Here is a 12,623-nt window from a genome sequence, read left to right as displayed (position 1 = left end):
CTCTCTCTCTCTCTCTCTCTCTCTCTCTGTTAAACTCACCCCCTACTTCTGAAGATACTAGCCATATTGAGTTAGGAGCAGCTCTAATGATCTCACCTCTCTAAGCACCCTCTAAACACAGTGTCACTCTGAGCTGGAGGGTAGAGCTTTAACACATGCATTTAAGGGGAAAAAATTCAGCCTAAAGTATACATGTGCTGCAAGTGAATGTGCGTATGTTATAAACTATATCCTTCACCCCAAAGACCTCTCTATAGTAACTGTGCAGACTCTGACAACTTACAGCATTATAGAATCTAAGAAAAGTAATTTATATTAAACAGGAGGAAGAGGAAGCAACATGTGGATAGTACTAATACTCTGTGCATAGGATAAATTGTGATTAGTCTCTGTTCTCCAGAAAAAGAAATCCAATAGAAAAATCTATCCTACCTACCTACTTACCTACCTACCTACCTACCTACCTACCTACCTACCGTCGGCAGTTTAAGTAGTACCAGCAGCACCCCCGGCAATGGGCTAAGAAGCACCATGTTGGTGGTGCTCTTATAACAGGCAGGCAGAGCAGATGCAGTCCTTTGTTCTCCCTAACTTGATGGCTGGCTTGGTGGCCAAAGCTGTCTTATGCCTAGGACTCATAAAAATCATCAAATCAAATCCAGGCAGTGCAGCAAAAGAGGAGGAAGACAGACAGAGACTTGTGGACCACCATGCCATGCACAGACCTACCCTTCAAAACATGGCACAGGTAGGCCAAGGCACCGTTCACTACCATGTCACACGGCACAGATGGAGGACGTTGCCGAGGGACCTACCAGCCAGTTGCCAGCTATTGGGGTTTGGTCTGTTTCTATGCGTGGTAAAGCTAAATACTGGCCCTGGTTGTCTCAGGGATGAGAGAATCCTCAGTTCCCCGAGTGATGCTGTGTGAGCTTGCACTTTATTAAACTATTGGTTAAATAAAGATGCTGACAGCTGGGCAGAAGAGAGTAGGTGGGGTTTCAGTTTCCAGGCTTGGGATTTGAGGCAGAAGCACAAGGAGAGAGGAAAAGAGGATGTCATGAGGCAAGCGATTGTTAGAATTGGCCATGACGGGTGGCCAGTCTGAGTAAGAGCAGTCTAGATGGAATATGGTGGCACGTGGGATCTAGGAGTTATTGGCAGGGAAGTAGACAAAATAGCGTAGAGGGTATATATCTGCCCAGCTCTAGTGCTGATTATTATACTATTATAAATATAAAAGTTTTGTGTCTTTTATCTGGGAGCAGAATGATCAAAGCTGGGGAAGAAAAATTACAACAGCCAGCCTGTAGTGGGAGCCACTACAATGTGCAAAAATGTGGCGGTCAGATGGGAGAGAAAGAGAAGTGGAGCGGCTTGAGCACCGTGAAGAGAGATGGAACTGGAAACCTGAGAGTAGAGAGGGGCGGCCTGTTATGAGTGGCCATAACCTGGGGCCATGGTGAGATCCCAGACTGAGCTGACACTGAGACCAAGTCTGAGTTCGTGGTTGTGCAGGGTATGAGGTCAGTGTTGATGTCCATAGCTCATATTACCACGAGAGAACATGGTCAGCTGCAGCCACAGGGCAACACGCGGATGTCTGGGAGCTATCCTCACCGAATATGCTGCTATGGAGAGCTAGCCCCACCTCTCACCAGTGGAAGCACTGGGGAGCGTGGGCCCTGGACCCAGGCAGCACAGTGGAGCTGGTCATGGTGGTAGGGGTGCAGCCAGCCCGAGTGGAAGAGCCCGGCAGAGCTGGCCCCATCACTTGTCTGCCGTGAAGTGGCATGGGTGTGAAGGTGACACCTTGCCCTCCTTGCTCCCACCACCTGGCCCCAGGGTCATGAGAGTGGGAGAGCTGGCCCTACCCCTTCTTGGCTGCAGCATTCGTAGAGTGGGCCCTGCCCCTCATCTGGGCAGCACAGTAGTGCTGGCCCTGGTTGAGGGGGGGCAAGTGAGCCAGCCCTGAGGACAGAGTAAGCTGGCCCACACTCAATTGTCAAGAGGGAGCTTGGGTGTGGGGGTGATGCCCTCCCGCTTGCCACTCACAAGGGACAGCAGTCAGAAGAACTGGCCCTGGGGACATGAGAACAGGGTGAGCTGGAACTGACTCTTGCTGATTACAGCACTTGGGAGAGAGGACCTTGTATCTTGCCTGGGAGTAGAGTAGAGCTGGCCCTGATGGCAAAGGCACGGAGGAGCCAGAGTGTGAGCGGGAGAGCTGCCCTGCCTCCAGCCTGCTGCAGTACTCAGGAGAGCGGGTCCCAACCTGACAGGCAGCACAGTGGAGCTGACTGGAAGCGTAGGTGCTAGGGAGCTGGCCCTGAGGGTGTGAGAGCAGGGAGCTGGCCCTGACTCCTGCGGATGGTGGAGGCACTGAGTGGCCTAGCCAGAGTAGTGCTGGAGAGCCTGCCCTAGTAGTACAGAAAAGGGAGGGTTGGCACACTGACCAGCTACCCCCCAGGCCCAGATCCAGGGCTCTGAACTGACCCACTGTAAATCTATATCATTTTCGGATGGTTGTGGTGTGTGAAAGGGTCAGTCTGTCTGTTCTAAAACTGCAGGATCTTCATGACACAGGACAACCACAGGACAACCAGGAGTCTCAGTGAGAATCCAATATTTACGGTGTGACAGAAGCCAAAGATCTCAACCAAACCAATGACTCATTACAATAAAGATTTGCAAGTGAAGATGTATGGACAGAGGGATATACTGTGGGTGGGACACACTGACACAATACAGCTTCCACAATGAGATACTTTCTATGCTTTGGGGGTTTTGTCTTTATTGCGGGGTGTGTGTGTGTGTGTGTGTGTGTGTGTGTGTGTGTGTGTGTGTGTGTATTTGGTGGGGAGTTGCAAGGGCAAAGAGTGGATATGGGAGGACTGGGAGATGAGCAGGTGTCGGGGTCTAACCTTGACACAGGATCAGAGTTCTCAACTGGAAGCAGGGATATCTGGAAGGCACATAATAGACCCACACAGACAACTTTTCAGGTACAAACTGACAAGCAATTTTTTTAAGATTTATTTATTTCATGTATATGAGTACACTGTTGCTGTCTTCAGACACACCAGAAAAGGCCATCAGATCCCATTACATATAGTTGTGAGCCACCATGTGGTTGTTGAGAATTGAACTCAGGAATTCAGGAAAAGCACTCAGTGCTCTTAACTGCTGAGCCATCTCTCAAGCCCCACAGACAATTTTTAAGGCTTAAAGTTTCTCTCTCTCTCTCTCTCTCTCTCTCTCTCTCTCTCTCTCTCTCCCTCCCTCCCTCCCTCTCTCTCTCCCTCCCTCCCTCCCTCTCTCTCTCCCTCTCTCTCTCTCTCTCTCCCTCCCTCCCTCTCTCTCTCCCTTCCTCCCTCTCTCTCTCCCTCCCTCCCTCCCTCTCTCTCTCCCTCTCTCTCTCTCTCTCTGTCTATCTCTGTCTCTCTCTCTCTCTCTCTCTCTCTCTCTCTCTCTCTCTCTCTCTCTCTCTCACCCCTTGCCTCCCTCCCTCACTCACTCTCTGGGCTGAGGGTTGTGCTCTCGTTCATTTCCTTTCTCATACTCACTCACTCACTCACTCCACATTCTCCATGCACACCTCACATTCTCTAGTCACTCTCCACACCACACACTCTACACTTACCTCATGCACACCTCATGCGCCCCTCACTCTCACTTCACTCTCTCGCCTTTTTCTTGCCCCAGTCTTTTATTGATACTCCAAAAATCAGGTAGAAAAAGAAAAAAGACATTGTATAATCATTGCCAAATCAAATTAAAAAGAATGACCACATCCCACAAACAATCAAGAGTTACGATTGTTCCCCAAAGTTTCAAGCTTCCCCTATTCCCCATCCTATGGTAAGAGTCCCAGGGTTTTGACTTAATTTTACTAATACATAATTTTATGCATTCTATACTGTTTTATCCATACATATCCAAAGGAGACCAGGAATTACTCTCAAATGTTGTGCAAAACTCATTTCATAACTTCAATAGTTTTTTTCTTTCTGAATTAAGGTATACCTTATTCCATTTTTCTTTATTCCATGATTATGTCTCTCATACTAATGCTTTTTCATACTTTCAATAAAGTCCTTCACTTTCTGGTAATGGACCCTGTATAACTCTAGCATATGTGACTCTGTTTCTTTTCTTCTTTTTCTTAAAGACTTATCTATTTATTCTATATAAGTACACTGTAGCTGTCTTCAGACACACCAGAAGAGGGCATCGGATCCCATTACACATGGTTTGAGCCACCATGTGGTTGAACTCAGGACCTCTGGAAGAGCAGTCAGTGTTCTTAACCACTGAGCCATTTCTCCAGCCCCTGTTTCATTTTCTAATATTTCTAAATATGATTTCTTCAAACTTTCTTTGCAAGTCAAACATTAATCTGGAACTACCATTGTGCAGTTATTACATTGTTTCCAAGGTGAGAACACACAGCGTGCACCTGGGCCATCAGGACTGTGCTGTGCTGTGCCCCTGTGCCTCAATTTCCAATTGCTTAAGAATCATTACATCAAGGAATATCTAGTTTCACAGAATTTACCAGAGCAGAAGGAGAAAGAAATAGGAAAGTCAGATATAATAGAATAATTGTGTATACCAACGCCAACTGAAAAGCAGTCACGCGCAAATGAAATCTATATAGCTGTTGTCCAGGGCTAAGGTTAGGAGAAATGGGAACAACTTTTCTTACAAAGCCACTAGCTCCTGAGATGTCTCCATCCCGGCCTACTGCAGGCAGTCCCTTATTTCAGATGGAGGGTCCCCTGGAGGAATGTGTCTCATTTTTCAGGGTCCCAGATACCATCCTTTTTTACAAGGAACTGCCGTGGGCTTCTGAGATGCCTCCAACCTGGCCCACTACGAACAGTCCCTGTCATGTTATGTTGTCCCCAGCAAGCAGGAATGGAGTGAAGCTCACAGAGAATCAATAAAAAGTTAAGAAAAAGATTAAGTCACGAGGATTCTGGGATAGAGCCAGGAGAGGAAGATCTACCCAGGGAAGATGTGAGGAGACAGACACAGGAGGGAAGCCTGGAATCCGGTTACTGAGTCTTCAGTGGTGATCCCTGGCATTCTGACCCTGTGAGAGAGAGACCCAACCGCCTGGTGAGGTGGGCACTCCTGAGGCTGCAGAGCAGAAGAGACCACCAACACTGCTCACCCCTGCCCACATCCCTGGCCCAAGAGGAAACTGTATAAGGCCTCTGGGGTCCCGTGGGGGAGGGCCCAGGAGCGGCAGGACCCCTGTGCCTGAGACACCACCAGAACCAGAAGGAAACAGACCAGATAAACAGTTCTCTGCACCCAAATCCCGTGGGAGGGAGAGCTGAACCTTCAGAGAGGCAGACAAGCCTGGGAAACCAGAAGAGACTGCTGTCTGCACACACATCTCGGACGCCAGAGGAAAAAGCCAAAGACCATCTGGAACCCTGGTGCACTGAAGCTCCCGGAAACGGCGGCACAGGTCTTCCTGGTTGCTGCCGCTGCAGAGAGCCCCTGGGCAGCACCCCACGAGCGAACTTGAGCCCCGGGACCACAGGTAAGACCAACTTTTCTGCTGCAAGAAATCTGCCTGGTGAACTCAAGATACAGGCCCACAGGAACAGCTGAAGACCTGTAGAGAGGAAAAACCACACGCCGGAAAGCAGAACACTCTGTCCCCATAACTGACTGAAAGAGAGGAAAACAGGTCTACAGCACTCCTGACACACAGGCTTATAGGACAGTCTAGCCACTGTCAGAAATAGCAGAACAAAGTAACACTAGAGATAATCTGATGGCGAGAGGCAAGCGCAGGAACCAAAGCAACAGAAACCAAGACTACATGGCACCATCGGAGCCCAATTCTCCCATCAAAACAAACATGGAATATCCAAACACACCAGAAAAGCAAGATCTAGTTCCAAAATCATTTTTGATCATGATGCTGGAGGACTTCAAGAAAGACATGAAGAACTCCCTTAGAGAACAAGTAGAAGCCTACGGAGAGGAATCACAAAAATGCCTGAAAGAATCACAAAAATCCCTGAAAGAATTCCAGGAAAACATAAATAAACAAGTAGAAGCCCATAGAGAGGAGACACAAAAATCCCTGAAAGAATTCCAGGAAAACACAATCAAACAGTTGAAGGAATTAAAAATGGAAATAGAAGCAATCAAGAAAGAACACATGGAAACAACCCTGGATATAGAAAACCAAAAGAAGAGACAAGGAGCTGTAGATACAAGCTTCACCAACAGAATACAAGAGATGGAAGAGAGAATCTCAGGAGCAGAAGATTCCATAGAAATCATTGACTCAACTGTCAAAGATAATGTAAAGCAGAAAAAGCTACTGGTCCAAAACATACAGGAAATCCAGGACTCAATGAGAAGATCAAACCTAAGGATAATAGGTATAGAAGAGAGTGAAGACTCCCAGCTCAAAGGACCAGTAAATATCTTCAACAAAATCATAGAAGAAAACTTCCCTAACCTAAAAAAAGAGATACCCATAGGCATACAAGAAGCCTACAGAACTCCAAATAGATTGGACCAGAAAAGAAACACCTCCCGTCACATAATAGTCAAAACACCAAACGCACAAAATAAAGAAAGAATATTAAAAGCAGTAAGGGAAAAAGGTCAAGTAACATATGAAGGCAGAGCTATCAGAATCACACCAGACTTCTCGCCAGAAACTATGAAGGCCAGAAGATCCTGGACTGATGTCATACAGACCCTAAGAGAACACAAATGCCAGCCCAGGTTACTGTATCCTGCAAAACTCTCAATTAGCATAGATGGAGAAACCAAGATATTCCATGACAAAACCAAATTTACACAATATCTTTCCACAAATCCAGCACTACAAAGGATAATAAATGGTAAAGCCCAACATAAGGAGGCAAGCTATACCCTAGAAGAAGCAAGAAACTAATCATCTTGGCAACAAAACAAAGAGAATGAAAGCACACAAACATAACCTCACATCCAAATATGAATATAACGGGAAGCAATAATCACTATTCCTTAATATCTCTCAATATCAATGGCCTCAACTCCCCAATAAAAAGACATAGATTAACAAACTGGATACACAACGAGGACCCTGCATTCTGCTGCCTACAGGAAACACACCTCAGAGACAAAGACAGACACTACCTCAGAGTGAAAGGCTGGAAAACAACTTTCCAAGCAAATGGTCAGAAGAAGCAAGCTGGAGTAGCCATTCTAATATCAAATAAAATCAATTTCCAACTAAAAATCATCAAAAAAGATAAGGAAGGACACTTCATATTCATCAAAGGAAAAATCCACCAAGATGAACTCTCAATCCTAAATATCTATGCCCCAAATACAAGGGCACCTACATACGTAAAAGAAACCTTACTAAAGCTCAAAGCACACATTGCACCTCACACAATAATAGTGGGAGATTTCAACACACCACTCTCATCAATGGACAGATCATGGAAACAGAAATTAAACAGTGATGTCGACAGACTAAGAGAAGTCATGAGCCAAATGGACTTAACGGATATTTATAGAACATTCTATCCTAAAGCAAAAGGATATACCTTCTTCTCAGCTCCTCATGGTACTTTCTCCAAAATTGACCATATAATTGGTCAAAAAACGGGCCTCAACAGGTACAGAAAGATAGAAATAATCCCATGCGTGCTATCGGACCACCACGGCCTAAAACTGGTCTTCAATAACAGTAAGGGAAGAATGCCCACATATACGTGGAAATTGAACAATGCTCTACTCAATGATAACCTGGTCAAGGAAGAAATAAAGAAAGAAATTTAAAACTTTTTAGAATTTAATGAAAATGAAGATACAACATACCCAAACTTATGGGACACAATGAAAGCTGTGCTAAGAGGAAAACTCATAGCGCTGAGTGCCTGCAGAAAGAAACAGGAAAGAGCATATGCCAGCAGCTTGACAGCACACCTAAAAGCTCTAGAACAAAAAGAAGCAAATACACCCAGGAGGAGTAGAAGGCAGGAAATAATCAAACTCAGAGCTGAAATCAACAAAGTAGAAACAAAAAGGACCATAGAAAGAATCAACAGAACCAAAAGTTGGTTCTTTGAGAAAATCAACAAGATAGATAAACCCTTAGCCAGACTAACGAGAGGACACAGAGAGTGCATCCAAATTAACAAAATCAGAAATGAAAAGGGAGACATAACTACAGATTCAGAGGAAATGCAAAAAATCATCAGATCTTACTATAAAAACCTATATTCAACAAAATTTGAAAATCTTCAGGAAATGGACAATTTCCTAGACAGATACCAGGTATCGAAGTTAAATCAGGAACAGATAAACCAGTTAAACAACCCCATAACTCCTAAGGAAATAGAAGCAGTCATTAAAGGTCTCCCAACCAAAAAGAGCCCAGGTCCAGACGGGTTTAGTGCAGAATTCTATCAAACCTTCATAGAAGACCTCATACCAATATTATCCAAACTATTCCACAAAATTGAAACAGATGGAGCACTACCGAATTCCTTCTACGAAGCCACAATTACTCTTATACCTAAACCACACAAAGACACAACAAAGAAAGAGAACTTCAGACCAATTTCCCTTATGAACATCGACGCAAAAATACTCAATAAAATTCTGGCAAACCGAATTCAAGAGCACATCAAAACAATCATCCACCATGATCAAGTAGGCTTCATCCCAGGCATGCAGGGATGGTTTAATATACGGAAAACCATCAACGTGATCCATTATATAAACAAACTGAAAGAACAGAACCACATGATCATTTCATTAGATGCTGAGAAAGCATTTGACAAAATTCAACACCCCTTCATGATAAAAGTCCTGGAAAGAATAGGAATTCAAGGCCCATACCTAAACATAGTAAAAGCCATATACAGCAAACCAGTTGCTAACATTAAACTAAATGGAGAGAAACTTGAAGCAATCCCACTAAAATCCGGGACTAGACAAGGCTGCCCACTCTCTCCCTACTTATTCAATATAGTTCTTGAAGTTCTAGCCAGAGCAATCAGACAACAAAAGGAGATCAAGGGGATACAGATCGGAAAAGAAGAGGTCAAAATATCACTATTTGCAGATGACATGATAGTATATTTAAGTGATCCCAAAAGTTCCACCAGAGAACTACTAAAGCTGATAAACAACTTCAGCAAAGTGGCTGGGTATAAAATTAACTCAAATAAATCAGTTGCCTTCCTCTATACAAAAGAGAAACAAGCCGAGAAAGAAATTAGGGAAACGACACCCTTCATAATAGACCCAAATAATATAAAGTACCTCGGTGTGACTTTAACCAAGCAAGTAAAAGATCTGTACAATAAGAACTTCAAGACACTGAGGAAAGAAATTGAAGAAGACCTCAGAAGATGGAAAGATCTCCCATGCTCATGGATTGGCAGGATTAATATAGTAAAAATGGCCATTTTACCAAAAGCAATCTACAGATTCAATGCAATCCCCATCAAAATACCAATCCAATTCTTCAAAGAGTTAGACAGAACAATTTGCAAATTCATCTGGAATAACAAAAAACCCAGGATAGCTAAAGCTATCCTCAACAATAAAAGGACTTCAGGGGGAATCACTATCCCTGAACTCAAGCATTATTACAGAGCAATAGTGATAAAAACTGCATGGTATTGGTACAGAGACAGACAGATAGACCAATGGAATAGAATTGAAGACCCAGAAATGAACCCACACACCTATGGGCACTTGATTTTTGACAAAGGAGCCAAAACCATCCAATGGAAAAAAGATAGCATTTTCAGCAAATGGTGCTGGTTCAACTGGAGGGCAACATGTAGAAGAATGCAGATCGATCCATTCTTATCACCCTGTACAAAGCTTAAGTCCAAGTGGATCAAGGACCTCCTCATCAAACCAGACACACTCAAACTAATAGAAGAAAAACTAGGGAAGCATCTGGAACACCTGGGCACTGGAGAAAATTTCCTGAACAAAACACCAATGGCTTATGCTCTAAGATCAAGAATCGACAAATGGGATCTCATAAAACTGTAAAGCTTCTGTAAGGCAAAGGACACTGTGGTTAGGACAAAACGGCAACCAACAGATTGGGAAAAGATCTTTACCAATCCTAAAACAGATAGAGGCCTTATATCCAAAATATACAAAGAACTCAAGAAGTTAGACCGCAGGGAAACAAATAACCCTATTAAAAAATGGGGTTCAGAGCTAAACAAAGAATTCACAGCTGAGGAATGCCGAATGGCTGAGAAACACCTAAAGAAATGTTCAACATCTTTAGTCATAAGGGAAATGCAAATCAAAACAACCCTGAGATTTCACCTCACACCAGTGAGAATGGCTAAGATCAAAAACTCAGGTGACAGCAGATGCTGGCGAGGATGTGGAGAAAGAGGAACACTCCTCCATTGTTGGTGGGATTGCAGACTGGTAAAACCATTCTGGAAATCAGTCTGGAGGTTCCTCAGAAAATTGGACATTGAACTGCCTGAGGATCCAGCTATACCTCTCTTGGGCATATACCCAAAAGATTCCTCAACATACAAAAGAGACACGTGCTCCACTATGTTCATCGCAGCCTTATTTATAATAGCCAGAAACTGGAAAGAACCCAGATGCCCTTCAACAGAGGAATGGATTCAGAAAATGTGGTACATCTACACAATGGAATATTACTCAGCTATCAAAAACAACGAGTTTATGAAATTCGTAGGCAAATGGTTGGAACTGGAAAATATCATCCTGAGTGAGCTAACCCATTCACAGAAAGACATACATGGTATGCACTCATTGATAAGTGGCTATTAGCCCAAATGCTTGAATTACCCTAGATCCCTAGAACAAATGAAACTCAAGACGGATGATCAAAATGTGAATGCTTCACTCCTTCTTTAAATGAGGAAAAAGAATACCCTTGGCAGGGAAGGGAGAGGCAAAGATTAAAACAGAGACTGAAGGAACACCCATTCAGAGCCTGCCCCACATATGACCCATACATATACAGCCACCCAATTAGACAAGATGGACGAAGCAAAGAAGTGCAGGCCTACAGGAACCGGATGTAGATCGCTCCTGAGAGACACAGCCAGAATACAGCAAATACAGAGGCGAATGCCAGCAGCAAACCACTGAACTGAGAATAGGCCCCCGTTGAAGGAATCAGAGAAAGAACTGGAAGAGCTTGAAGGGACTCGAGACCCCAAAAGTACAACAATGTCAAGCAACCAGAGCTTCCAGGGACTAAGCCACTACCTAAATACTATACATGGACTGACCCTGGACTCTGACCCTATAGGTAGCAATGAATATCCTAGTAAGAGCACCAGTGGAAGGGGAAGCCCTGGGTCCTGCTAAGACTGAACCCCCAGTGAACTAGACTATGGGGGGAGGGCGGCAATGGGGGGAGGGTTGGGAGGGGGACACCCATAAGGAAGGGGAGGGGGGAGGGGGATGTTTGCCCGGAAACCGGGAAAGGGAATAACACTTGAAATGTATATAAGAAATACTCAAGTTAATTAAAAAAAAAAAAAAGATTAAGTCACAGTAAAGAAGGCAAATCTCAAAAAAAAGTAGTATAAATAAATAAATAAATATATCTTATCTTCCACACCTGTTTAAAAACATAGTCCTATAGTATGTTCTTTTCAACGGCCAGAAATTAATAGGATCCAAACCAGTAGCAGTAAGAACAATTCATACCTTAGGGACAACAGTCTGGGAAGGCTAATTTTTCCATCTTCTCGCATTTCCCACCAATAAAAAGAAGGTATTTCCTGTTCTGTTGATTCTGCATTACAACTTTCCTGAATTGGTTAAAGAACAATAGGTCCAAATGTCCCGTGGATATCCATAGTGAATAAAGTAATAAGCATTGCTGAAATGAAGAGGAGTTAAACACAGGGCATTGCTTCTAGAGCCTCTGTGGCTGACCAAACTGAGGTGATTCTGACAGAGCCACAGCTGTCCTGCTGGCCCTTATGGTAAATGAGTCCTAGCCTCCAGACAGAAGCCTTTCCACAAGGACTTCCAGTCATTGTTTTCTCAGCTGGCTAAGTAGTAATTCATAAATTAAGCCACTAGTGATCACAATTCCAGGGGAGTATTTTTCTTGGAGAAATTAAACTATGGGGACTGGAAATAACCTTGCATGGTCTTGGCTTCAACCCCAACACCCACCCCATCCAAAACAAACAAAGTATTTATATGGCTTTGTTTGTGTGACTGAAGCGGAATTATAAAACAGTAAGCATGTCAGAGTACAAAATTGACTTAGTTTTCAATTCTAGAATCAGGAAACACTTGATTTCATAAAATATGAGAAGTGTTCCATCAAGCTGAGGAGAGGTTGATTTCATAAATGGAAAGGAACCAAATAAGGAAACAAAAGTAGAGGGGTCATTTCCTTGTAAGGCAAAAGTAGGGAGTGGAGACAATAGGAAAATAAGTGATGGTTATCCTACATAGGGAAATATCTGATTGGCTACCCTACAGTAGGGAAATATCTGATTGGCTACCCTACAGTAGGGAAATATCTGATCGGTTACCTGTTCTGTGAAAAGAAAAAATAGAGGAAACTTGGTTATCTTGTCAAGAGAATGTGGCCTGTC

At 43.7% G+C, this 12,623-nt stretch overlaps 1 protein-coding gene across 2 annotated transcripts in view; it reads right to left on the bottom strand.

Moving 5' to 3' along the window:
* Nmd3 (NMD3 ribosome export adaptor) overlaps positions 1-12,002 on the bottom strand; it is a 62,622-nt gene extending 50,620 nt beyond the window's left edge. The window contains exon 1 of one of the 2 annotated variants that reach the window (XM_063281803.1): positions 11,716-12,002. The gene's annotated coding sequence lies outside the window, so the exon portion shown is untranslated. The remainder of the gene's footprint in view (positions 1-11,715) is intronic. The other variant, XM_063281802.1, reaches the window with a different exon arrangement.
* Positions 12,003-12,623: the final 621 nt, after the last annotated feature.

This window comes from Rattus norvegicus, chromosome 2, assembly GCF_036323735.1.
Source record: "Rattus norvegicus strain BN/NHsdMcwi chromosome 2, GRCr8, whole genome shotgun sequence".
NCBI classification, from domain to species: Eukaryota; Metazoa; Chordata; class Mammalia; order Rodentia; family Muridae; genus Rattus; species Rattus norvegicus.
This window is presented reverse-complemented; position numbering and strand designations above follow the sequence as displayed.